Below are 26,694 nucleotides of genomic sequence, written 5' to 3' on the forward strand. Positions count from 1 at the left end.
CTGCAATACCTTCACGTTGCAATATTCACAAAGCATGGCAAGAAGCACCGTAGTTCGTAAGAGTGCTGGTTTTTCTTCCGGTAGGAGCGGTATATATCAATGCAGACTACCAACTTAAACGCCGTAGTAGCAGATGGATGAGGGGACGCATCTGTCGATAAAGAAATAACGCAAAGTTGGCGTGGGCATCCCATCGAGTTCCCGGTTCTAAAAGTGCAGGCCCATATGACTTCCCGTTTGTCGGCCTCCCAGTGCTGGACATATCCGTTTGCCCGCGCACTAAGCAGTGCAACATAAGAGGGCTATAACTGGGAAGGCGACTTATTTTTCACCATCAAAGTACCGCTTTGCAGGGCGCGATCTGGCGGCGAGCAGAAGAGCGATATTCCTGAGCGAGCTCGGCAAGTGGAACGGAACCAAGCGAGCGCTCCGAAGCGGCCAACGCGAGCAACTGCCGCGCAGGAGGAGAAACATCGAAACCTGATGCCGCGAGACGCCACGATGCGAGTAATTTGTTTAGATTACACGCGGCCTTCTGGGAAAACTTGGCTCTCCAGGAACGCGTCGCACACGACAGCACTTCGATAGGCCCCCTCGAACGGTTTCGCCTCGGTGCAGGAATCCCGTGTCGTATGCAAAACATGAGCACCTCACGTCCCGCCTGCCCACCGAAAAGTGCGGCCGCCGAACAAGAAGCGCAGGGAAATCCAATTCCAATCGACGATCCGTGAAATTTCAATATGGAGCCATCGCGCGAGTCGAGCGCCTCGCTTGACGCTGCGCTTTTCGCTGATTTCTTGGGACGACAAAGGAGCTTGGATAGGTGCTCCCACGCGCTGCGCAGTGGGTCTACTCGTATTCCCTTTACGCCGCTTCGTTTACTCGCCAGGAAAGTTTCTCTGGCGCAACTTCGTGTCTCTTTCCACCGTTTATAAAAGAAATCGCGCCCAGTGTGCACAAATTGACGGGAGTAGCGTGTCGTGTTATGTTGGTGCATGGAGCTCTGTCAGTGACGTTCACCATCCGGAATAAAATGCGCTCAGATTCATTGTAGAACCTGCATCTAGTGGGTTAGGCCCATTTTTTTACGCATCTTCTTGAGGAAGGTTTTCGCGAACGCAGCAAGTAATACCGACATAGCACTGGGCTGGGGATGATTATTGAAGTTTCTCCTTGTACGAATGATGTGTACAGATCGCGTTTTACTTTGCCGTTTTATACTTCCGTGGCTTTATAAAAAAACATCTGGGCACTTCATATACCTCGTGCATCCAGTAAAAGAGCTTGAAAAAACCCCTCGCCCATCGTGCACCGCATGCAGCGTGCAGTGTGTTTCGAGCAAGAGGCCGTTCCTCCGACGAGGTGGTGTGGGTGGCCCACCGCTACGATTGCCCTCTTTTGACTTCAGCGTCCACAATCATCCCGAAATCTTCGTGGTTCGCCCAACTGTCATCATTACTGTTGACTGAGCCTCCGTGGGACCGCCGCTGCATGAGTGAGTCCTCATTCGCCTCAATTACTTCTCTTTACAGCGACAGCTGCAAATTGTTTGTTATGTGAGGTACTTTTAGCTTTTAATGGTACTAATTGTCCCAGATTGTGGCCGTACCTTGTGCGCGTGCCCGTGTGTCCGTCAGCATGTGTGGGCCATCACATGCATGTGTCTGTTCGTCGCAGGTGCCACGACGCATGGCCGAGCACAGGTCTGAAAAGGAAACTGATTTCGCAATTTTGGAAATGTTGGTGTCGAATCCTGGCCCCCCTGCTTCTGAGGAAGGAACGGTAACTCCTCAAATGCACCTCCCCCATACCGTATCCACACAGCTTGGGAGAAACAAATATGAGAAGCCCAGTGCTACATACACAAAGCTCTATATATCCATATGACGAACACACATTTTCTATACGCAAATATGCGCAATTTTGCCTGAAGATCGCTCCCGGGGAGGAGCCTATTACCCCCCCCCCCCCCCCCCCCCCCCCCCCCCCCCGCTACCCATTCAGGAGGCTAAAATTCAAACTTTTTGGGAGCTTAACGCGCCGAAGATACTCCTGGACTGTGTAGAGCGTCGTAATGGAGGGCTCCGGATTAATTTTTACCCCCTGGCGACCTTTAACGTGCGCCGAAACGTCGACACGCAAGTGTTTTCGCTTTTCGCCTCCATCTGTAAAGCAGCCACAGCGGTCGGGATCGAACTTGCGTCCTTGGGCTCCGCAGCACGACGACTGAGCCACCGCAGCGGGCATTCAGGAGGCTAAACCCCTCTTATTTGTATACAAATAGGAGGCCTATATGTATACAAATATGCACTCTGTGTATAGCAGCACCGTAATGCACACAAAGTCTTTTTACACAGGTGTACAACTCACTCCGACACTCAGACTTGCCGCAATACCCTCGCCAGCGTCCTTAGTCAGAGCTGTCTCTGCGTGCACTTGTTTTGCTCACGTGCCAACATGTTCACCTGTCCCGCGACACGCGCAGCGCTAATCCTTGTTCCATTTTTAAGGGGTGCTAGATTAGCGCAGCGAAAACGCACCTGATTTTTCCTCTGGTGACCCGGGTTTAAATTCCACACGATCCCAACGGTGTTTTTATTTTTCTCTCTGCAGCGGGGACATTTTGGCGCAATTTGTGTTGGCGCACGACGCCAACTATCACTTTTCGCGTGCGATGAGGCATCTAAGGTGTTCCCCTAATGAACGAAGCAGTTCATTTAAAATGCCGGTCAGTGTATTTCAAAGCTCCTAAGCTAGAGCAAGGAGAGGATTGAGCAACGGATGGAGTACGTTCCGTTCTTAGCTAAACCGGTCGCGTCACGGGTGGTCAACTCCTCCGTGCGCAGAGAGGCACCACTTTATCCAGCAACAGCGATAGTGGCGCGATAAATTTGAAAACGTCGCCGTGCTCTGGTTTCTAGTGCAACGACACATTCCCATAACTTTACGCCCGCCTGTATGCTTAGCTATGGAGCCGACAAAGCGATCCAAAGTACACGAAAGCATCTATAAAACAACCTGCTCAACCGCAGCCATCCTGCCATGCGGCAGTGCACGACACATCCCTTGCTTCCATCCCCCTTGCCGCGATAGTGGAGGCAGGGAGTGTGATTTATTCAATAGCTCTTAACTTGAACAAATTGCGCGATTCTCAAGGTGATGGCAAGGGTCATTTCTAATGTTGACGTTCTGTGATCCTGTCGTTATTTTTGCTTTTTTTGTTTAACTTTCTGTGGCGCCTTTCTTGCTTTTTATTACTTCGTGAGTAATAGATGGTACGCGTCAGCAAAAACGTGCTCCATAATGAGTGTGCGCAAAACGAGGCTGGAGGTTTCGTTGACCGAGCCGATGTCGAAACTCCTAACACCGACGCTCACTCGATACGACGGTCAGGCAGGGACAGACGGGTTTGCTACAGAGTTATAATTGACCACTATAGGCTAGAAAGGGAAAAATACCCAGCCCTAGACAGGACACTGAGCAAATGGCCGTCAGTGGCGTGGCGACGGCTGCAGACCAATGGTTTCCCCAATCCAGTGTCTTACTGCCGATGTTACCCAGATAAATGCAAGGCATGCGGCGACAGGGCTAACCAACATCACATAATATGGTCCTGCCCTCTCCGGAGAAATGACCCGCAGAACAGTACGTCAGGACAGCCTACACTCAACATTAGTTCGAAGGAGCAGTAAGAGACAGCGCTACTCAGCTCCTACCCGGGTATCCAGACCCGGCTCGTCCAGACGGCCACGATCGCCGCAAGGGACCAAGGGCTCCTGACCGACGGCTGAGCGACAAATCTGGGCAAATAAAAGTTGTTCAATCAATCAATCAATCAATCAATCAATCAATCAATCAATCAATCAATCAATCAATCAATCAATCAATCAATCAATCAATCAATCAATCAATCAATCAATCAATCAATTAGTAAATCAATCACTAAATAAATAAATAAATCAGTCAATCCGCGGACAGAGAGCAACAGAGGAAGAGAGGTCGTCAAAGCGCGTGCGGACGATTCCCACCCCGGGTTGGTTACCTCTTTTTGTGAGGGCGTGACGGGCGTTATTCATAGTAATAAAAGAAGCGCTGAGATATTTTTTTGCTGGAAAGCAAGAAATAATGCATCTTTGCCTTGCATTCATTGACAACCATTATGATGTTGGCGACACAAACGTTAATTATGATTGTTATGGAATGGTTATAAGTGCGGGGAACCTCTGTCATCACTTAACTTGCCATGCATTTTTAAAAAACGAGCCCATGACTCCGTACACATGGTTAACCAGCGAAGTTGTAACGTGCGGTTTGCCACTGACATGTTGACGTTGCTCCGCCCGCACTGCCACGCCCCTGCCCGCCGTTATCGCTTGAGCGGTGTTTCACGCCGTAGCTCGCTGCGCGGGCGCTCTGCTGAGAGAGAGAGACTCCTGTTCACTCCCTCCGATGCGCCGTTGCCAGTGTCTGTAGATGATAGAGTTTAACTACTCCATCTATAAACCCATCCAGACTCTACCCCTTGCTTCTAACTCCACTCTAATGTGTTTTTTTGCGCATGTGCATGCGCATGGGGCTGCGCCAGAGGAGTTTTCTGCGTACACGGGACCGGCGGAATTTCGCTTTGCCATACCCACATAAAGCTTCGCTTTAAAAGTATTGTTGCAACTCATGGGGACAGGTTTTTAGAATGCTGTCAGTGTCCGTGGCTGACTGCTCGTTCGAAGGATCAACGTAAATAAGACTGCATGTGCTTGTCACCCGAAAAACGTTTTTCTGCGTTTCAGCTCCAACAGGCTCAGAACGCTAAGCTATACGGCCTCTCCTCACTCGCGTTAAGTTGTGCGCACGGAGCCATACATTCGCACTCGGTGTCAAAGCTCAGCGTGGCGGCTAATTGGCCGAACAAACGCTCAGCGCACAAGTTCTCAATGTGCGAGTGAATTTGGCAGCCGCCTTAGGGAGCGTGGCAGCGTGCGTGGCGCGCAGCGCGGGCAGATGGCGCTGGCGTCGGGGCTCGGTTCCGCTAGGCGCGCGCCCGAATCCCCGGCGCCGGTGGAGCGCGAGCGCGACACGAGCCCCTCTGCTCAGCGCGATCATCCCGACTGGCGCGGAAGCAGGGATTGCTGCGGACACGCTTCAGGGACAGCAGCCACCCTTTATGGAGTGGACGGGCCGACGAGGGGGCGTTGAGCTGACGAGGGATCAGGTCGTCCCGGATTGAAGGCTCGAGTGGCCCGCTTAATCCGTCGTAAAAATCCAACTCCCGGGCCCTCGGAAGATGTTCGTCCGCGTACCGCTCGGGCAATAATCCGGCCCGAATCAATGTTGCGTGGCCGGCTGCTACACGAGCGGCAGCTTCTCCGACGCTGCGACGACGCTCGGAGCGCGGCCGTTTGCAGCGACAACGCGTGCGTCCAAGCGTGGCGCCGCTGCAGGGCCCGCTGTCGCCATTACTCCCGCTGCTGCTGCCGCTTCTCGGCTGCGCCACCGCACGGACGACGCCCAGAATAACTTCAGCATGGCGAATTTCGGGAAGCCCTTGGAAAGGCAGTTCGGACCGTTCTTTATCTGCCCGTTGGCCGCTACTCTTCGGCCGCCCTTGATCTCCGCCCGAAGCAGATAAACTTTTGTCATATATAGGTGCTCGCGCTGATTTCTGACCTTCTTGCGCACATTGGAGCGCGTTATCAAGAGGAAACAAACAAACAAAAAAAAAAAGCGCTCGACGTTCATTTTGCAGTATTCTCAAAGTTTACAGCCCCACTGAGCGTTTATGCTGTTTCATCCTGCTATCATTGCCTTAAATATGGGTGAGCACGTCGGAGCGGTACTTCAACGAAAGCCGTAAAATTGCAGTTGGCAAGATTTATGCCTCTTCTCGGTGGACGTTCGAGCTGGCGTAGGATGCTGGAGTGTTTCTAGAAACACGCATGCAGTAACAAGTCGCGCAAATAAAAAAGTGTACAGCAATTCTGCACCACATACAATGTCAGAAATATTTCGCGCCATTTTCTACTCGCAGAGCTTTAGTAGCTGTGTACTCTGGAGGCATGTATCGACATCATTATGTTCACTCCTGTAAAAAATCATGTGATTCATTTGACTGTAAGACTGCTATGCGAAGGCAATAAAATCCGGTCGAAAGGGGCCGTCCTATTGAAAAGGCGAGATACGACTGCAGAGGCTTGTTGGAAGTTGGAACCAGAAGCGGAAGTTTGCACCCTGAGCAGCGCGTACCTTTCTTTAAACGTAAATCAAATTGTGAATCAGCATCCACAAACGAACAGTACGACCTACAATTTCGCATGATACTAGCGGTATTTAATCTGTGCGAAAGCCTCTGTACTCCAGTCTGCAACGTCTCGAAAATATCGCGCTGTATAAAAACAAGAAACCAACTAAAGCCGTTTTCTGGTCGTAAAAACGATTGCTAATTGCAAAATAACCATTAGAATTTTTACATAATTACTATTTGAGGTATTTAACAGAAAAATTAATTTCAAATGACAATTCAAACCTAAGTTACTGCGTTCATAGTGGTCGTAGCGGGATGCGTTTCTTTGTGCCAATCACAATCAGATCAATAATCAATCAACATTTAGACAGCAAACTGGCCACCACATATGTTCACAGCTTCAACAAGGTTCATCATAAACGCAAAGAAATACGATAGTCGTCCACTCTTGTGTGTCGTGAGCACGGCTTAACGACTTCAATGGAGAGAGGGAAAATCACTTTATTTCCTGTACAAAATCAAACGCCGCAGGGCAGGTAGGTTGTTTTGTAGACCATGGCTAGCTGGTCGTGATGTCCCGCTGACACCAGCCAGGAATGCCAGAAAGGTGGAGAAGATGAGGGGATTATATAGCGATGGGGCAAGAGGAGAGACAGTGCTCTAAACTCCTGGGCAGGGGCGATGGTGGCATAAGGGATCTCAACGGAGCCTTACTGCTGGAGACACGCAGTGGTGATGAGGATGTTAGGTGTCCGTATTGAGGTGCATACGGTGAAATTGGGGTAGGGCGCAGGAAGATGGGGAATGCATGGCCTAAACGGCTTGTAAGAATCGCGGACGGCCCGTTTGTACAGCCATGTTTCATCCCTCTTCACCGCATCTTCGTGATACTCGGGCTGCCCGTGCGAAGTCTCTTGCGACAATCTCTGAATGCTCAGGAATACCATTTAGAGGGACTGTGCTTGAACGGAGGGATAAGTTGACATTGTCAAGGCCATCTAAGGTAGGGTGCGGTTTTAGATGGAGCGGAAGGTGGCCTAAGGATCATTGTAGTCGGCATAATTGGAGGTTCGGAACTGCAGTTTTGGGAAGGGCCGCTAGAAAGAGTAGTTAAAGAATTATTATAATAACGGAAGGGGGGGGGAGAGGTAGGAATCATATGTGTAGGTTTGAGGGGTTGAGAACTACTGGGTATAGACAGTATACCCGGAGGTGCCGAGATCCTGTTTGTTGGACGCATTGGTACACGCCACAGTATTTGTGAAGAAGGTAAGGGGGGGGGGGGGCAGTCAGGATAAGCCTGAGCTCGTGTTCCCTCGTGAGGAGCGGAGTACATGTCGCGGGGAGCGGAGCTGAAACGGAGATTAGAGCGAAGGGAAGACAGCGGGACCTGAAGAGGGAGGTCGTTGTATGATTAGAGGGATGGCCAGCTTATGCCGGAATCCAGCGCCCTTGCAAGGCGATATACAGGCGACCAAGCCGGCGATCCTAGTGAACGCTTACAACGGATAGGAGAGGGAAGACGCCGGTGTCGTTTTGAAGGGTGGAAAAGGAGCAGGAGCTGTAGGTTCGCCTTGTATTGAGTGTTGGTTGAAAATGTGAGCTTGGTGAGCGGTTCTGTTGGTGTAGTATACTGGATATAGTAAAAATAAAATTCAGTCCATGGGCGTGTGCCAATTGACTGACTTGTTTTATTTTCTTTTGAAGACCAGCGTGCCTTTTTGCGACATTTCGAACCCAATGTAACGGAGTGGCTGGTGTTCAAGTCGCGCGTGAAAGCATAAGTGTTATTTGTGCCGTGACGACGCGTACCCAATACCTTACTAAGCGTAACCTACGGTATGGGTTCGTCGTTAAACGAGAGGGAAAAAAAATGGACCGAGCTAAATTTTGATAGAGGGTACGGGAGCGTAGGAGGAGTTCAGATTTACGAGAAATGGGTTGGAGGACAGCTTTGGAGAGGAACACGGGGGTCAGGTCACAGCCCTATTGTAGTGTGCCCATCACTCACCCGGGTAGTCAATGGCTGAACCAGAGGATGAGGTCGTCAGCACACGTGATGTGTTGGAGGGGGCGGTCTTGTGCAGTTGTTGAGCTAACGGGACCATGCTGAGATTGTATAGCGTTGGAGACAGCAGTGCGTCCTGGAGCGTGCCGCGGATGAGCGGAATGGGGGCGTGGGCGGGATTGAACTGTGCGGCCTTGCAGGAAATTGAGGAAATTAGTGTAGTATTGAGGCAGCTATGGTTCTTTTGAATGGAACCGAGTATATATAATTATGGCCGATGTTGTCGAAGGTTTTACGTACATCAACGGTGACCAACGCATGAACTTGGGCAGCAGAGAGAGAAGAGTGTGCAAGACTATAGGAGAAGGTTTTGGTTGGAAGCGTCTGCATGAATCCCAATTTTGGGTATTTGGCGGCTACGTAGGAGGGAATAAGACACCTTATCTGCTCCGGATGATGAGGATGTGGAATTCAGAGCTAGAGCAGGCTCCAACTCAGAGGGTAGACAACTTAGGGGAAGGTGAGGTGGCCCGGCATAAAGGGGTTCTGGGATGAAAAAAGGGGTGATGTAGAAGTCAATAAGGTATTGTTTACGTAAGTTGGGCATAGCCTTGGGGAGTAAGGAATTTGTAGGCACAGGGGAGGGTGAAGGGTGGCGACTGGACACTGGTGGTGCACCATCGAACTGATGACACGGTCGATCACAGTTGTAGGTGTCGAGTGCTGCTACAGTGCCGGGTGACCCTTGTGTGGAGTGGAGGGAGTTGAGGAGTGTTGTAGGGTTGAAATCATAACTGGCCAATGAGGTTGTGGGCTGATCAGGCTAGAGTCACGTGAGAAGGTACGAGATGAAGTCTGCTCCGTTCCGGTAGCGGTGCTTCTATCAAAGTGTATTTAATAATTAGCCAGCGCGACAAGAGGCCTATTTAAGTCAAGTCGACTCAGTGGATTGCCTATGCCTACATATGCCCTGAATAGCACCAGTCCACGTGCATATACACTTCGGCTTTAAACCACAATGACTTGTGACATCTGGGTCGATTTTTTCCCCTTAGATCTGTAACGTCAATATACACAAAATAGGCATTTTATTCGCATGATATTTTTTGCACACATTATCACCTGCATCTCAACGAAAACATGAACCCTGGATAGATAAGCTATTTCGCGTCATCGCTCCGATATCTCGAGTAAAGTGATCAATGTATATGGCCGCTCCGCTGTACTTGAAAAGCTATAATAAAAATATGGCGGCTGATTTGCCCTTAGCTGCAAAGGCCACTTAGTGCGATGAATGTATACGTTGTAAATAGTGGCGTACGTGGAGGGGGGAGGAGGGGGAGGAGGGGGTGGAGGAGCGAGCCACGGTTCCCACGAAATTTTTCTATTCTTGAGGGAAGGGTACAAACGGGCCACTGATTATACCTACAATCCAGAAGCGGCTATCGATAATTATTTTCCTTGTCGCTACTGGCGCACTGATTAAGCTTAGGGGGCTTCGACATCTGCGGTCGCCACAATCATTAGGCATTTTACAATTCCACTGAAAAAAAAGAACAGTCGGAAGGTTCAGAAAGAAAGCCCATGCACCCTGTAGTTTTGTTTCTCTTAATTTTGTTAAATTTTGTTTTTCGATTTTAATTTTTTTTAGTCATCATGTTTCTCATCTTTTCTTTTTCGGGGTTCTTGCCCTGAAATGAGATTCTGTCGCAGCAATCATCCCTGAGATCTGTCAAGGAGGACTGTTTACAAAAATATTAATTACGTATGCATTATTGTTACGGGCACTTGTGCTCGCATTCGCGCTCATTATAATGAGTACAAGTGCGATGCGATTCATCTATATACTGAGGCTTCGCTGGCGTTCAACGAGGACCATAAACTTATGGCATGCACGGCTGTGGCACCGGCCGTACAAAGAGCGTTACCGGCCGGTGAAAGAGGGGAAGAAACCGCGAGTCCGAAAAAAGTGCGCCGAACGTCCTGAATCGGCGTCCCTAATAGAAAAATTCTGCAAAAATTCAGAGAATCATCTACTAATGCGTAGCATTCTTACGCCGCTTGTCTTGAGTGTTAGTTTTTACTGTCAAAGTTTTTGGGTTTTTTAAATACAATTCGACCAATTTATGATATTTACGCTATTATAATGCCATTATAACGATTCGAAGTGGAACATTTGTGAAATCTGCATTGTTGCGGAAATGCAGGGCATTATGCGTATTGCCATTTTCCGTAATTGCTTAATATTTTTCAAAATTTTTTTTTTTAGTTTTTCAAAATTCACCCGCCGCGGTGGCTCAGTAGCTAAGGCGTTGCGCTGCTGAGCACGAGGTCGCGGGTTCGATTCCCGGCCGCGGCGGTCGCTTTTCTGATGGAGGCGAAAAGCAAAAACGCCCGTGTGTACGAGATTTCGGCGCACGATAAAGATCCCCAGGTGGTCAAAATTAATCCGGAGCCCTCCACTACGGCGCGCCTCATCGCCTGCGTTGCGTCGGCGCGTTAAACCCTACAATCAAAATCAAAATCAAAATCAAAGTTTTTCAAAATTTAATTCCACCAATTGTATCCATTTACGCTGTTATACCGACATTTGGAACTTTCGGGAAATCTGCATCATTGTGGAAATGCAGGGCTTTGCACGGTTAGCCATTTTCTGTATTTTTTATATTTTTCTTATTCTTTTAGTGTTTCAAAATTTACTTGCAGCAATTATCTAGTTTACGTGAGTATAACGGTTATATGTGGAACTTCCGCAAAATCTGCATTATTGTTGAAATGCAGGTCGTTATACGGTTTGGCTTTTTCCGAATTTTTTCATATTTTTGTTATTTATTAATTTTTTCAAAACTTCATTCGGCAATTATCTCCATTTACGCTATTTAACGACCAAGGGTGGAACTTTCTCGAATCTGCATTTGCGCGGAAATGCAGTGCGTTACGCGCTCGCCATTTTCCGGAATTATTTTATATTTTTCTAAATATTTAGTTTTTCGAAATTACGTTTGACCAATTATCTCCATTTTCGCTGTTATAACGATTAGAGGTGGAACTTTCGCGATATCTGCATTATTGTGAAAATTCCACGCGTTATACATTTTGGCATTTCCCGTAATTTTTTAAATAATTTTCTTATTTTTTTGTTTTTCCTAATTTCGTTGGAAAAATGATCTCCCTTTACGTTATTATAACGGTTATATTAGGAACTTTCCCGAAAGCTGCATCATTGCGGAAATGCAGGGCGTTAGATGGTTCGCCTGTTTTTGTAATTATTTCATATTTTTCTTATTTTTTTTTTAGTTTTTCAAAATGTCATTCGACAACTTATCGCCATTTAGGCTGTCATAACGATAACAGGTCGAACTTTCGCGATATCTGCATTATTGTGGAAATGTCACGCGTTATACGTTTTGACATTTTCCGTAATATTTTAATCTTTCTCTTATTTTTTGTTTTTCAAAATTTAGTTCGGCCAATTACATCCGTTTACGTTATTATAACGATTACGTTCTGAACTTTCCCGAAATCTGCATTATTGTGGAAATTCGGGGCGTTACACGGTTCGGCAGCTTCATAAATTTTTCATTTTTCTTATTTTTTTAGTTTTTCGAAATTTCGTTTGACCAAGTATCTCCATTTTCGCTATTATAACGATTACAGGTCGAACTTCCGCGATATCTGCATTATTGTGGAAATGCCATGCGTTATACATTTTGACATTTCCCGTAATTTTTTTAATAATTTTCTTATTTTTTTTGTTTTTACAAATTTCGTTCGAAAAATTATCTCCCTTTACGTTATTATAACGATTATATTAGGAACTTTTCCGAAATCTGCATCATTGCGGAAATGCAGGGCGTTAGACGGTTCGCCTGTTTTTGTAATTATTTTATATTTTTCTTATTTTTTTTAGTTTTTAAAAATTTCATTCGACCAATTATCTCCATTTACGCTATTATAGCGATTACAGGTCCAACTTCCGCGATATATGCCTTTTTGTGGAAATGCCGGTCGCTACACGGTCCTGGCTGTGGGGGTAGCCGGCAAAGAATGCTACGGATTTAAACGGCCCCCTCGCGAGGCGTTCAGTTCGCTTCAAAAGGCCTAGCGGCCCCACTCGACTGAGGTCCACCCACACACCGAGTGACGGTTCAACCACCACCGCTCTCTCTCTCTCTCTCTCTCTTTGTATATATTGTATATATATATATATATATACGAGAGGGTAGACACGTATGAAAACAATGATTGAACTAACGTTTCGACCGGGGTCCGGTCTTCGCCAGACTCTGACGAAGACCGGACCCCGGTCGAAACGTTAGTTCAATCATCGTATTCATACGTGTGTCTACCCTCTCGTGTATTGTTGAAACCGAATCCCGGAACTTATTCATCGCTATATATATATATATAATATATATATATATATATATATATATATATATATATATATATATATATATATATATATATTATATATAAATATATATATATATATATATATATATATATATATATATATATATATATATATATATATATATATATATATATATATATATATATATATATATATATATATATATATATATATATATATATATATATATATATATATATATGCTTTTTCACCTCTCTATCTATCTATCTAACTCCATCTCTCTCTACGACGAGGCGTGCCATAGGAGAGGTGGCAAGCTCCATGCCAGCGCTCCGTTCCGTTGTACTTGTTCCTCCTAGTTGTCCGTTTTTTCTCGCTTCGGTTCACCATGCACACTTACCAACTCGCCCAGTTTTCTTCGTCACAGGAGAGGTGGTCGTCCCAGCCAGCATACCGTAGATGAAGGTACAAACAGCACGCAGAGAAATTTCCTCTCGTCGTAGAATCTCCCATCACATGGCGGCATGAACGAGCAGCGGCTTAACGAGTACGGGAAAGATCGAAGCCATCCGGAAGCTTTAATTGATTGATTGATCCTGGGGTTTAACGCACCCACGTTACACAGGCGATGAGGCGTGCCGTAGTGGAGGGCTCCGGATTAATTTTGACCACCTGGGGATCCTTAACGTGTGCCAAAATCTCGAACACACGGGCGTTTTCGCTCTTCGCCTCCGTCAGAAAACCGGCGGCCGCGGCCGGGAAGCTTTAGGGCAGATCAGAAAGCAAAGCGTCTCCATCGGCGAAATTGCAAAGCCCTTCGACCACGAGAGGCGAATTAAGGCGCCTATGCGTTCAGTAGGACACTCATGCTTTTGCATTTACAACCCACAGGAAGTGGTAAGGTGTCCTCGGATATTTTTTTTAGTACAATTACTTTGGCTATACAGAATATTTCAACACATATTACTTTCCACAAACTGCTGCTAAGGTAATTGCGCAATAGACGTCAAATGCATGCCGCTCAGGCAAATCACGATAGCATATCTGGCTTAAGCCCACAGAGTTTCATACTAATATACACTAGAGGGAAATCTGGCGCCACTGTCTAGGGGAGCCCGCGCTTCAGTGAGCATTCCGTCATGTACCGGGCAGGCACGTTCCACTTGTCCTTGGTATGGCTCAGGAACAGGCTGAAAAGTTGGCTCTGGCTGAGAAAAACCGCCACTAGTACTGTAGGGTTCGAGCTAGTTGGTACTTCATAGTGCAAATTTAAAGCGCAACAAATTTAGACAAAAGACGAATGACACAAAGATAAGCACTTGTCCTTAATTGTGTCATTCGTCTTTTATCTAAATTTGTTGCGCTTTAAACTTGCAGTACTGTAGAAGGTTCATCAAAATTGCCTTGTTATGATAAAATTGAACCTCATAAAAGATTAATTTGTCAGCGATTATGTAGAAGCTTCATGCACGATGAACAAGAAAAACTGTTACCCTTTTTTATTGATTTTGGCTTCGAGACAAAAAAAAAGCCATATGGCTACCTAAGCCAAGTAGGCGAGGAACGTCGCTAGCGGCAATGGCGCCGCCTACGGCGGCCTGCGACTGCAGCGACAGATTTCCCTGTAGTATATATTAGTATGAAACTCTAAGCTTAAGGCGTTGGTAACTTCTAGTTTATCCATGACGTCATACCACCTGTTACTGCAAACTAATCCAATTCCATCCAAGCAAATTACACACTCAAACCCTACAAACCACCGAACAGCTCGACGCCTCTCTCTCTCCCATCGTCGCCTCACTCTCCCCCGTTTCCCGTTCCTCCTGGCCACACGCTGCAAGGAGGATCACGCACCACCGCCGCGCACCACCGAAGTTCTGGGCTAGCACGTTTCAAATTTAATTTTGGGGCTTTAACGGGCCCAAATCTACGCCTGGGCTCAGGCGCGTCGTAGTGGAGGGCTCCGGATTAAGTTTGACCACCTGGGGATGCTTAGAAGAGTTGAAGCTTGAGCCGGTTGGTACGTAACTTTGAGAGTAGGGGGCAGCGCAATCAACGGGATGAAGCGGAGACGAGACAAACACAACGCGCTTGTGCTTGCCTCGTCGCTGCTTCATCCCATTGATTGCGCTGCCCCCTACTCTCAAAGCGGATCTTTAACGTGCGCAGAAATCTCGCACACACGGGCGTTTTCGCTTTTCGCCTGCATCGGGAAAGCGGCCGCCTCGGCCGGGATCGAACCCGCGTCCTCGGGCTCAGCAGCACAATGCCGTAGCCACTGCGTCACCGCGGGTGTTCCTAAGAAGGCTTCACGTTGAAGCCCATTAATATTCCCTGGGTAAATGGTCAAACAATGCTGGTGGATACCGTATCGAATGTTCACCACCGCAAAACAAATTCATGGGTTAAAACCGAGGTCGAAGTTGGAAATATGTGCGGTCGTCCTCGCGCTTCTACGACGCACGCAGACAGCTCGGGCAAAGCGACCGCGATCAATACAATGTAGCCCACTTATTAAAGCGAATGGGCGAAAAAAGAAGAGCTGGGCAAACTGTCGCCCAGGGCGGTGGGAGGAAGGACCAGGAACGAGTCGGCGTCACGCACGCACGTCCAAATCATTCAAAAAGCTTTCAGCGATTGTGTAATGCAAACTCTGCTCGGAACGAGGTCATCAACTTGCCACAGGCGAGGGCGCGACGGTGCCGAGTGCTCTGACGTGAGCGCCAAGCCACGCCTGAAACAAAACGCTCTCTTGGGCACGTCCAACAAGCCTAATCACCTGGGGGAGAAAAATGCATCATCACTTCACGCATGGAAGAACCCGCTCGTCGGCGGAATAAGGCGCGCGCCCGCTTACAGCGAACGGTGATTTATTGATCCTCCGGGCCGCCGATAAAATATGAAATTGCCGCCACCATTCCCTCACCCCCCCCCCCCCCCCTCATGTCGGTCTAGTCGCGACCGTTAGCTCAGCGAGACCACGCGCTTTGAAGCATTGAACACTGAATAGCGCTCGAGCAGCGGAGAAAAAAAAAGTGGGAGCTGTGCTTTCCTCGGCGGCGTTGTGCAGCGCGCATCCCAGATTGCATGCAATTTGAACACTTGTAACCGGAATCCGACGGCATTGCTAAGAAATCTGTCTGTGCTGACTGTTTTAGAGTGCGGGCGTGACGAAAGCTTTGACATTAAAACCCAGTGGTGAAGTTGTTTTCCCTACACACAATTTCCGCCGGGCATGCAAAAACATGGCGACCAGGACTAGAATTAATTACGTGAGCTAAGACGAAGGTAAAAGCAAAAGCAAAGGGAGGCAGGAGGAGAGGGAAAGCATGGCGAAATTCAGGGTGTCACACTTTCATCAGATACGCGTGAGAGACGAGCTGAGAGGAAACGTGCGGGACACGCGCGGACGTGCGTCAGCGGCGCGACGGCGTCGAGGCCAGCGTCGAACGACGCGAGGACCGGCGACGTGATCACGGAAGCGTACTGGGCCGGCTGGGCCTCTGCGTTTAGACTTTTGGGAGGCTCCATTTGGCCAGCTCGGTGGTGGCAATCACGCTTATTCGCTGCCCGCGCGTCGACCTCGGCAGAAAACATCAGCGCGAACAAGACGCCACGTCCACGCCGACTGCCTGCCACTCTGGAGATAAACAACCCATCGCCAAGAGCGCGAGCACGCACTGCGGGCTTTCGGAAAGTGCGCTGGGCTTGATTTCTGGCGTTTGCCTCCTTGTTTGATTAAAGGTCCGCATAACCGGCAATTTTATTTCTTCACCTTCCACGATTCTATCCTCTCTCACTAGATTGTGCGCACGCGCGCCCAAAGCGTCGGATATCTATAGGCATTCTACGTGCTTGCATCAAAACCCGTGGTTAATGGAGGCGTCCAAGAGTAGTTACAAACAAGTTGTCGCAAAAAAGGTGCTAAAGCAATAAAACAGTCCATGTTGTTCCATCCAGAAGCACTTCTTTGGCCAGTATTTCGCACGCTGTACTCATGAAGCACGGAATTACCTAGGACTGACCAACGCCGCCTGTTTATACAGGCGGCGTTGGTCTGGCAGTAAATGCCGGTAGAGCGTAGTTCATTGCCGCATATGAGCGACTAAATTAGGCACGAAAACTGCATCCATGACCGAACGCGGAACACCATCGGCGATAATAGCGAGTTTTAGCTGACCGTTTTTCACGGTCCGCTCCGCTTCGATAGCAAGCGGGAGCGCCATTGCGCATGCGTGGCGCGCTTGGCCGCGAACAGCATTGGCTCCGGTCGCGCTGACCGTGCCGCCGATACCGGAGCGGACCGTCGAAAACGGTTAGCTAAAACTCTCTATTAGCACTCAGTAGCGCAGAGCGCGGCGTTAATGCTAGTCATCAGAGGTGCGCCATGAGCACGCCCGGCTTCGTAGATAACAACCTACCCAAGCCTTCCGATCCCCGTGCATGAGCCGAATTTTCGTTCGCTTGTTTATCTGCTTTTAGTTCTCTCTGACGCCACAGCACCGCCTTCCGCTCTACATTTGATCCTTATAAATCCTTAGTTATATAGCTGAACGTTTTCGTTTTCGCTCGCTACTCGTCAGCTGCATGCACTTGCTGGGTGTGCTGCCGTTGTTATTAGCGCTAGAACATTCTCTGGCTGCGCCGTAGAGATTTCTTAGCATGGCTGCCTGGCCTCGACTTATTCTTGTACAAACTATAGCATCTTTCTGCCGAACTGTAAAATGCGACACGCAAATAATAAATGGCAAATAAAAACATTTGTTTTTAAAAATAAAACAATAAAAATATGACTGATGCAATAAAGTAAGAAATAACTAAATGAATTATCTCAATAAATTATAGCAAAATAGAAATCAAAATAACATCAAAATCCCCCATAATTAACTATCACGAACATCGAACTAATCATAAGGCCCCACTGCATGATTTAAAAATTAATAAGCATAATACAGTAATCAAAACTATTTTACAAAATTACAAAATTTATTTATTTATTGACAATAAAAATAAGAATAAAAATATCCCACTATCAAAAAATATCCCGGGCCATCTCCACCAACGCGAAACCCGGGGAGGGCCGAAGCATGCAGTGTATGAGTGTGTTCTTGGGGCCTTGGCGTTTTTCACCCCCCGAGATGAAACCGTTGGGGGCAGAGGCCTACAGCTTTGCTGTAAAAGTCTGGTGTCCTTGAAGCGCGAAGCGTTCTAGCGTGAGGCGTTGTAAAACGATTGTCCCGGTGTTTCAGTACCGCGTGCCTACATCAAACGACGACGACGGCAGGAGACGCCGACAGCCCGAGCCCTGTCGGGAGCAATCTGTGTTCCCCTAAGGGGCTTCACCCGTAAAACCTAAAGTCTAACTAATACAGATCCTTCAAGCGATTAACTCGTAAAGAGTGCTTCCGCAGTGGTTCCTCAATATGATTAATCATGGATCCTTACCGACTCGCCCAGCTTCGCACTCTTGTTCAATATGTTCCTCAATACTTTGTCGTTCTTTATCTGGGGTCATTGGACTTACTATTTGCCGGTTCACCGTGGAGGGCGTGCGCACATGCTGTGGGCTCGGCCACGTGTTTAGATTATGAGGAGGAGGAAGAGGAACGAATGTTTTTCGGTTCTATAGATAGAGGGAGACAACTTCTTTATTCAGCTGAGCCTTGTGGGAGTGCAGCCGTCTTACCGGTAGCCGGTAGGCTGCTACCGCTCTTCTCAACCAGCAGGAGCTTATCGCAAAGGAGGGAGCTGGACAGCAGCGTCTCCCACTGCTCGGGGGAATGACGAGGGCAAATTCGAATTCTGGTTACATTCAAGGGTAACCTCTCTGAGTGCTCCTGACTGCGAAAGGTCTCTTGCGACGCGCTGAGTGGCATTGAAAGATGTAGTCTGATGGAGCTTTCCTTTTAATATGTTAGTCGGGCATACGGATATGGCACCAGTGGGATTTATTTGTGTACGTGGATGTCCGTATAACTAAAAGGCGGATCCGGACTAACGAGTAAGTTCTAGTTATTGATCGGTAACGTCGCTATTGATCGGGACAAATGCTACGTTTTATGCCAGCATCGCTGGTCGCATTGCGAGCGAATCGAAGGTGGCGAAATTCAGGATAAATTTAGCGCCACCTAACGGCGCGCACCCTCCCTGTATTCTCCTTGTGTCTCCCGGAACATTGTCGCCGGCTGCATGAGCTGGTCGTTATCTATAAACCGATTGTGGTCATGGCTCATGTAAACCCAACCAACAGCGCTATCTTAGCTTATTCACACATACAGGTGTAGCCAGGTTATTGCTGATCAAATCCTTAACCGTGCTTTTCAAAAGGGCGACAAATGGGGCTAGTTGATGCTGCTTCATCTGATCCTGCCACTTGGTGTAGCTGCGACAGGATGAAAGTAATGACAAGTGGACGAAACGATGCGCAGCTGAAGACGATGTGCTTTTCAGAAAAGCCTTGCATGTTATTATAATGACGAAGAAAGCCAGAATTCTCACAGGAGGGCTGTAATGTGTATTGTAGCGGACATCCTGCGTGTATGCACGTGTTTTCAACTGCAACCAGTTTTTATATGTAGAAAAAAATTGGCTCCAATCCACGCTGGGAAGGGGATTGGAAAGCAAAGCTTTAAATGACCCTCACAACAATTGCCCATGCAACGTCACTTTAATTCACACACGTGGCTCTACAAAGAGTGAAACCAGAGATTCTGCCAGCCGTTACCTGGAATTCACGGGGGCGGAGTTCCGAACGCTGCAGCGTCGGGCACGGCCGGGCTAGAGCGTCGGAAGAAAGAAAACGGAGAGGAGCGTCTTTTGAAGTGTGAGGCAGCGGAAACTAGGTCGGGGCTAAACCACCGCGCGACACATGCGCAAACACCGAAACAGTTCGGCATATGAGCTTAGTGATTCCCAATTATGCCGATTAAAACTAGTTAGTTTAGTAAGTTTGAGAATCGCGAGAAAGCTGAGGGAACTTTTGTAATCGCTATTTATCAGAACCAGTTGCTACTTTGGCCTTTTGAAACACCTCTTAAAACACAACCGAATTGGTGTTCACCAATTTAGAAAACGGAGTCCCATTCGTGGCAAGCAGTGCGCGAAAGGTAGCGTTTCTCTAGCGGCCAGATGTCTCTATGGGGTCTCTACATTTTGTTTTCCCGCCCTGCAAAACAATCCTTAACGTATCTTTGCCGTACGACCACTTAATTCCGTCGGGTCCGGGTTACCCAGGAGGTGCTGTCGAACAAGTTAATCAAGCCGTGCGAAGGAAGAGCGCAATGGACGCGAAGCTGCGCCAAAATAGGCCCCAAATAACCGTCGCCAAAGCGGACGACAAAGCCGTACCGCCGGCGCGCCCACCGGCGAGCAGGCACCTCCGCGCGGGGAACACTGGGTAAGTTCGCCGCGCCATGTGCAGTGTGCTCCGTTAGTGAAACTCTCCGCACCCCCCCCCCCCCCCCCCCCCCTGCCGCCGCCGCCTCCGCCGCGTTGGGAGTTTATTGTCCCGCACGCCACGAAAGAACCGTTGACTGGCAGAGGTAGAAAGCTTTGCTTTAAACGGTGGAGGGATGGTGGTGGAGAGAGGAACAGTTATGTGCGCATCATTTTCGCTGGCCATTCGCTTGACTGAATGACATTAGAAGATCGTGTAAGCAAATTTAATTAACCGGGATTCAGTAACCATCGTTATAAGCACTTATCATTACAGCTTTCAGTACAGGATATGGAGGCTGTCTCAGATACAATCAAGCCGAATCGTTATCTGTTCGAAACAGAATTCGCAGAAGTAATGCAACTGTTTGCACTAATGACGGACAATGTCTTCCTGATGCTGATTGATTGTAGGGTTTAACGCGCCGACGCAACGCAGGCGATGCGGCGCGCCGTAGTGGAGGGCACCGGATTAATTTTGACCACCGGGGGATCTTTAACGGGCGCCGAAATCTCGTACACACGGGCGTTTTCGCTTTTCGCCTCCATCAGAAAAGCGGCCGCCGCGGCCGGGAATCGAACCCGCGACCTCGTGCTCAGCAGCGCAACGCCTTGGTCACTGAGCCACCGGGGCGGGTATCTTGCTGATGCATTTACTAACGAGTAATAAGTGTTCGACGGACTTGTTCCTGGCTAGCGAGTTCATCCCGCCACGTTAAGGTCTGAAGCCCCCAAAATCAATTACCCACCATACATACACACCCTGAACCCACACCAAAGTTACAAACGTCCACGACTGATTAGATAAATAACGGCGGACATTTCGGAGTCCCCGCCATTGCTAAAGCAACGCCGCCTGTATCACACAGTCGCGACAGCCTAAAATGGAACAACTGCTATCTCCCTTTTTAGCCTGTTTGCTAATTTTTTCACATTTTTCTGTCTTGAGCTCAACGCGTGGTGTCGTGCTGGACTGCGCCGCAGCTGAGAGATTTGGGATATTCTTTCCTGGTACGCAAAGCAAGTAACGCGAGACACCTGCCAGGGCGCATCACATCAGGTATGACCAGAAAAAACAGGCGTTCCTGCGGTTCCCCTTCAAAAACGGCTGATTTTACAGGTTGGCTGAAAGGCCTAAAACTACGTTTAGTTTGCAACGCCATGCCAACAGTGCTATTGCTAGACGCCCATACGACTCTTTCACCCAACGGGCTGCAACTGCCCGAATCCTCGTCTCCCCAAATTTACGGGGCTCCAGTCTTCCGGCAAGTTCTAAACTATACAACACCAAACAGACATGGTCAAGACAATGACTGGCGGGAACTCTACGTGCCACTTTCTTGTCAACAAGGGGACGAAATGGTCCATGCTGGCAAGAAAATCCCCTGTTCACCCCCGGCGGTTTGAATAATTACAGCATCTGAACTATAATGACGACTGTGGTGCGACGAATATGTGGACGGAGGAACTTGTGGAGGTGCACATCCACTCGAGCTACAACTGGCACAATTCGTATCTGATCTTTGGCAGCAGTGGAGTAGCCGCAAATATTTTTCAGGTGGTTTTATACGCCTCGGACAAAACAAAAAAAAAAAACGAAAAGGAAAAAGGGCTTGCGCGCAAACATAATTTCATTTTCATTTTCTTATCCACCTTTTTCTTTTGTTACATTTAATGTGCCGATGGGCAGTGTGAACACCGAGGACAAAAGAAGGCCGAAATGAGGAGGAGACAGACAGGGGAATGCACCGCTCAGAAAGTTTCGGGGGGTGTTCTGATACCAATACCCCCACCCGTCTACGCCCCTGCCGGTAGCCATTTAGAGCGGCGCTGATTTCGGGACTACGACAGAGAAAGAAATCAAACGGAGGTTATAATATATATGATTTATTTATTTATTTATTTATTTATTTATTTATTTATTTATTTATTTATTTATTTATTTATTTATTTATTTATTTATTTATTTATTTATTTATTTATTTATCTATTTATTTATTTATTTATGTATTTATTTATTTATTTATTTATTTATTGTTAATACTGCAAGCTAAAGGGTTACGTCAACGTATGGCAGACGTAATCGCGAATGCGCAAAAAAAAAAATCACTATAGCCTCGTTCACATGGTTTCGATAACGTCCCATCGCGGCGAACTATCACAGCGATCGCTGTGATGCGCTACCGTCTTCAAGGGTGCACATCCAATCATCCACTACGGTTCTCCTCACGATGTCGGAGCCAAAGGCATAAGGGAAGTAAATTATTTTCGTTGGATATGTTTTAACTCCAGATGCGCTTGTGCTCACTTCCATCGCTGTTCAAACAGGGGTTCTAATGCTTATTTGACTATATTTCGCCTTGCGTACGCTATTATTGTCGCCCAAGCTCGGGGCGAAAGGCAGGTATTACTGACGTGCCAGACCCCCCTTCTATGCTAAGTTATCGCATTTATGGCAACCCCGGGCAACGGCTGCGATATTCCGTGCAGCGATAGGTACAAGCCCGACTCTTCCAGTGTGATGCAGAACTGTAATTACACGCGTTCACATAGCAAAACATACATACACGAAAAGACCTAAAATATACAAGAGGTACAAAGATACAAAAGATAGAAAAGCGGCCGCGGCGGCCGCCGCTTTGCTGATGGAGGCGAAAAGCGAAAACTCCCATGTGTTGGAAATTTCGGCGGAAATTAAAGATCCCCATGTGGTCAAAATTAATCTGGAGTCCTCCACTACGGCGCGCCTTATCGCCTGTGTAGCGTCGGCGCTTTAAACCCCACAGTCAATCAAAAGATACAAAACCACGTTTATTTACGAAGAATGTGGGAAAAAATGAGGTGAGGGTATATTTTATAGTCAAAAAAAAAAAAAAAAACAGGTCTTGCAAAAAAAAAATCACAGCCATTCCAGCCTGTCAAGATGGAAGTCCAGCAGTAAGCTGGCGCTCTGGTTGGATTTGATATGTTGTGGTTTAGCCATATTGAGATTTTACAATATTGAAGTACAAGGACAGTGGCCCGACCCCCACGTCACAGGCTAGGGGCACACACGATTGGTAGGCAGAGACAATGACGTTTTATTATTGTGCGGATACGCCAATCACAATGCAGATTCCAGTGCGCCAAACAGGTGGCCGCCGAAGAGCGCGCGGCATCGCGCAATGTCAGGGGGAAGATAGACGCCGCGCTTAGCGAGCAGTATACACGACTCGGGAAAGAAGGTGCGGCGGTGGAGAAGAGTATAAAGTGGGGCGGTAACCATACTCACTCCGTGGAGAGCCATGCTTCCCAGTGCAACACACAGTGTGGGAATTAAAGCCAGCTTAGAAACACCAAGCTTACCCCCTTAAAGTCAGCCTCAACTCTGAACACAAATGAATTGCTGGGAAGGCATTCGTTTCAGGGGCAATATATGCCGTCTTATACCAAAGTATGGAGGCCTAACTTCTTTTTATGATTTTTTTCCACCCGTAGAACCCACGCCGCTGAGTAAATTGTCGGCGGCGCGAGATAGCCATATGCAGCTTCGCTGTAGAATTCAGTGTTGCTCGGGCTTGAACCTAGGCTGTTCTCTTCAAAACCCGTGATTCTACTCATAGGCTACTGCGGGCGAACAGCGGGGCTATTTTAGCCGTTGTTCAAAGAATAAAAGGTGTGTTCCAAGCGAACTAGTTGATGGCGCTTGGAGCTTACAGGAAATGCCGGGCTTGTACGTATATGAGTACGGAATGGTGAATTCCCCCTCCTGCTGGCGAACTGCTTGCGATGCAGCTTCCTTGCGAGTTCTGCCGTTTCCATTGGTGGTAGAATGTCGACAGGCTGAACTTCTGTCAGGGTTATATAAATGGCGCTTATGACAGTAGATGCGGGACATCATTTGCCAATGCATGTCTGTTTGCGGGGCGCTGTACCGTGACATCGGCGCTGTTCGATCAGTTCAAGTGAAAATGTTCTTCCTTTCACGACTGCGGAAGGTGAGAAGATCGGCGTTGGCGCGCGTTTTCATGAGTACACTGACATATATTGTTACGTTCTAGCGGCACGCAAACCGGGCCCATCGTTCACGAAGCACTAGTATGAACCCGAAAACAAGTTATCCCCAACCGGATGCACTACAGACTGAGCTACGACGAGAAGGTGTCCGTGAGAACTAGCAGGTGGTCGTTGCTGCTGTGGCTCGAAAAATGTCACGTAACGTTACATGAAATGAGGTCTACGATCACGGATCGCACCGCATTCACACAAAGTAGAAAATGAATAGCACGGAAGAAGGCTTCTTCGGCGGACTCCCTTTGAAGCTCTGATTGGCTTCGCACAGGCGGCATCCCTCGCCGTAAGGGAAAGAAGGCGCTGCAAAACTGGCATCACCTCTGCTCCATTACATGGGGCGCAGCTTCCGCCATCAAGCTATGCTGATTAGATTCTTTGTTAAGGCGAAAGCCTTAGACGTCTCATCAGACGTGAAAAGTGAGTTCCGTCGGCGCCAACCCGAATGGTACCAGTATGGCCCCCCTGTGAAGTAAAGAACAACACACTTGTGCTCCTGCGGTATTTGAACCCGGGTCCCTAAGCAGGAGCCAAGTGCCTTATCCTTGCGCTAACTCGGCAACCTGCCGGAGAGGGAACAAGCATTGCGGCCCGGTGCGCGTCGCGTGACAGGGGAACATGACGGGACGGGAGGAGAACAGCTGCGCGCTTAGGAGTGCTGCGATTGCGCATGGTCACTGCCACGGGAATTGCAGGTATGCTACCTGTCGGAATAATTCACGCCAAGAGGCGAAGAAACGAAAAAGAAGGAAGAGACGCAAAGACAATGTAACAGTGTTACAGTCGTTAGGCTTTCGCCTTCAGAGCACGTAAGTTTCCCGAGGAATTTGTTTATTGTTGTTGCCTACTTCTTATTCAATCCAATTCATCAGGCGCACCACAGCGGTTAATAGCGTTGGTAGGAGTTTGTTAAGGTTTTGTATTGTGATGTTGCCGGGCTCGGCTCACTACATCTGCCTTTATTGGTTAGCATTAACGTTGACCAATTCGTTCTGTGCTTGCCCGCCAGCTTTAGCGGGATCAACAGGCCTAATTTTATTAAATAATTGCTGCGGCACTTCCGAGAACACCCTTTAAGACCATTCTCTTCAGTGAGGCGCGAAGCAGGCGTTGGGGGGAGCTGCGGCCCTTCATCCCCCTCCCCTCCCATAAACATTCAACGCTCGTCCTCTTCAGGAAGAAATCTGCGCCAGTGGCTAGAGATATCTTGGCACGTCGCGGCCTCACTTTTCTGATTTGGGCGCGAAGTCGTGCATGCCAGGCGGTCAGCTTTCTGCTCAAGGCAGAACAGAAATGCCGTAATGCGTAGGCTGGCATCGCCGACTTGCATGGAAGTTGTGCGCCAGCTAGCCAGTGTCCACACAGACGAATGCTGCAGCCAACATTTCGGTCTCAGCATACCTGCGACAATTCGCTGAGCACGAATGCACGGACCGCGTGTCCCGTTCCGCGCGCTGCGAGGATTGTGCAGTGGCTGCCGACGGCTCGTTTCAGAGCACTCAACGCGAACGCAGGGGACGCCAACAATGAGCGCTTTCGAGAGCGGTCCGCCCACGTATTAGGGAGAATAGTCTCGCTTGCGGGCCATAAACTAGGCTGCGGAAATCGCTGTCCGTGCTCACGCCGCGGCTGGAAACAAGAAAGCGGGGGAAAGGAGCGGACGGACGCAAGAGGCATAAATTGGCGGGCCGTAAACGAACAAAGGCCCGGGGGCGGCGATCCGCGGCGCGCGCGTAAGTAGGCGCTGTCAGGGGCCGACCAGCGGGGCATGTCAACCTCGGCGATACTTACACGCTTTCCCGGAACGACGGATCGTGAACGACCTTTATGGAAGAGGCGCGCCACGAAGGATCGACGTGCTGCCGCTTGTAAATGCTGCTCGCAGGTCGTTTAATTTGATTACACGGCAGCGCGGCACGGCCGCTGGCGCTGGTGTCGAGATTAAAGATGCGGCTTAATTATAACGCCGCCCTATTGCGCATTCACGACGCGTCACGGTCCCTCGTTTCCACAACAAACCTCGCGCCCACGCCGACGCGCACCGCGGCCGACACGTCGGCCCTCACGACGCGCGTGATCATCGCACGTGTGAACGCGCAGGCACCAGAAGCGAAGAGAGACAGCGTTGCGCTGTGTGGCGAATGTAGCTGCATAACTGCGACGAACACTCGCTCTGGAAGTCTGCTGTACTCAGCTATATAATGCCGGCGACAACCGCGAAACACCCGCGGTCACCACTGCCTTCACACATGCGTTGCCTCACTGATTGTTTTTTTTTTTCACCTTGCTTTTTTTACGTGCCAGCAGTGTACCTTCACGTTAGCGCATTTATTTAGCTTGGGACTGTTGTGCTTAAACCTTCCAACTTTATCAACGCACTCAAGTTATTTCCACGACTGTGTTTCTCCGAAATAAATATAATTGGGCGTTTAACTGGCCCGAGCAACGCGCGGGCTAAGCGTGGTGCAAACCTCCGAAATAATTAAGGTGACTTACGGTTCTTTTGCCCGCGCCTAGGGTCATTTGTCCCCGAGGCCTTATCTAAAATAGCGTTTCTAGCTAGGCGTATTCCCATGGTATTAATAC

General features: G+C 48.5%; 1 long non-coding RNA gene across 1 annotated transcript in view; it reads right to left on the bottom strand.

Annotated features, from left to right (window-relative positions):
- The window catches only part of LOC144171421 (uncharacterized), a 293,332-nt gene that overhangs the window by 200,458 nt on the left and 66,180 nt on the right, over positions 1 to 26,694 (bottom strand). Inside the window, exon 3 of the long non-coding RNA XR_013322957.1 lies at positions 3,717 to 3,800. This is a non-coding gene — a long non-coding RNA (uncharacterized LOC144171421). The remainder of the gene's footprint in view (positions 1 to 3,716; positions 3,801 to 26,694) is intronic.

The sequence above is a fragment of the Haemaphysalis longicornis genome, unplaced genomic scaffold (genome assembly GCF_048455015.1).
Source record: "Haemaphysalis longicornis isolate Haplotype H1 unplaced genomic scaffold, Haemaphysalis longicornis Haplotype H1 scaffold_1, whole genome shotgun sequence".
Taxonomy (NCBI): Eukaryota; Metazoa; Arthropoda; class Arachnida; order Ixodida; family Ixodidae; genus Haemaphysalis; species Haemaphysalis longicornis.